The 1,405-nt window shown below is 42.0% G+C and overlaps 1 protein-coding gene across 1 annotated transcript in view; it reads right to left on the reverse strand.

The window, feature by feature from the left end:
- Positions 1-1,405, reverse strand: part of SHROOM2 (shroom family member 2) — a gene marked incomplete at its 5' end in the record, with an annotated part of 46,558 nt that overhangs the window by 12,448 nt on the left and 32,705 nt on the right. The window lies entirely within an intron of this gene.

The raw sequence follows: 1,405 nt of genomic DNA on the forward strand, positions 1-1,405 counted from the left end.
CACCTTTCCTCCCTTTGTTGCCACATATACGGAGGAAAACAGGCCTCGAGCTCAACCTCATTGCCTCGCAGAGATCCTCCAACAGCGGCCTCAGTCTTTTGCCTGACAGGCAGCTTGGCTGCCTGGGGAGTTTGTGATGCCCCCACATCAATTCCCCAGCTCTTCCAAGAGAAGAGACAACAGAACAGATGGAGGCATCCTGCAGGCTAGGCCTTTCCTGAGCTACAAGAATAACAAATAATTACACATGGAAAACCTGGAAATCATTCAAGACTTAATTACATGATTTAAAAAAACCCCAAACCTGTATTTGTAAAATTTCACACAAGGTACAGAAGTCTAATAAATAGATCCCACCATGATGTCCTAGTTTTCTACTTGAAGAAGAAGAAACAGCCACTGAAAAGGGTAACACACAGTTCTGGATACTCCTTTTAAGGGAAGCTTATAGCAAAAATTCTCTACTGTGTAGCACAAAGGGCCACCTTGGACATTCGGTAAGGCAATCTATTTAAAGGGAAGGGTAACTTAGATTTGTAAACAGGACAATACCTTAAAACTAAACTTACATTTTATTGTGCTGTACTTTTGTAGAGAATAGCAAAGTGTCTTTGACTTCATCTTTTTTCAGAAGTTGTCTCATATATTTTAAAGGTATATTTGCTTGTGAATAAATGTGCAGCCTCCCAATAGGTATTTACTTTTCTCAAACTCTTGGTGCACATGCTTTGGTGTACTGATCCAACTTTGGAAGCAGGTTTTCCAGCCCATGCTGAAGTCCCCTACTCCCATTCAAGATGACTGTCATTTTAAAGAGCTCGCACTCATGTCCACCACTCAGCCCAGCTTCCTGCCTGCAGACATGGACTCTCCTCCTGGCTGCAGAGGCCTGTTGCTGCCCCTGACCCTTTTCTTTTTTGTTTTTAAATAAAGCCTGCACTTTTTGGACCCCACTGGACTGTGATGAGGAACACATTTTTGGATTTTGGGGAAACACAAGATGCATGCTGAAGTCTGCATGTCAGACAACTGGAAGAAGTGAGCTGACTGCAATTCTTTACCTAAAATGTCTGACATTCCTCTCAACCTAGTAAAAGATTTTCCAGATACTGAAGGCATCATCTAGTCAACGGATTTCAGTCAGAACAAAGACAGTCCAACATCAGGTGCTTCAGAAATCTGGTTTCTGCAATCACTATCCTCCTGATTTCTGAAGATTTTCCATTTGTGGAACTGTGGCATGGAATTTACAACCACAAACACAATCACTCCTTGACCTGAGTACACGTTTACTGGAAATCTATTGATGCACATCTACTGATGTACTCTTTTCATCTTTATTACTGCTAAACAGTGATCTCTCTCTGGAAATAGCTAGGTTCTGCACACCACCAGTATTTCCCTA

Source organism: Buceros rhinoceros, unplaced genomic scaffold (genome assembly GCF_000710305.1).
Source record: "Buceros rhinoceros silvestris isolate BGI_N320 unplaced genomic scaffold, ASM71030v1 scaffold4150, whole genome shotgun sequence".
Lineage (NCBI taxonomy): Eukaryota > Metazoa > Chordata > Aves > Bucerotiformes > Bucerotidae > Buceros > Buceros rhinoceros.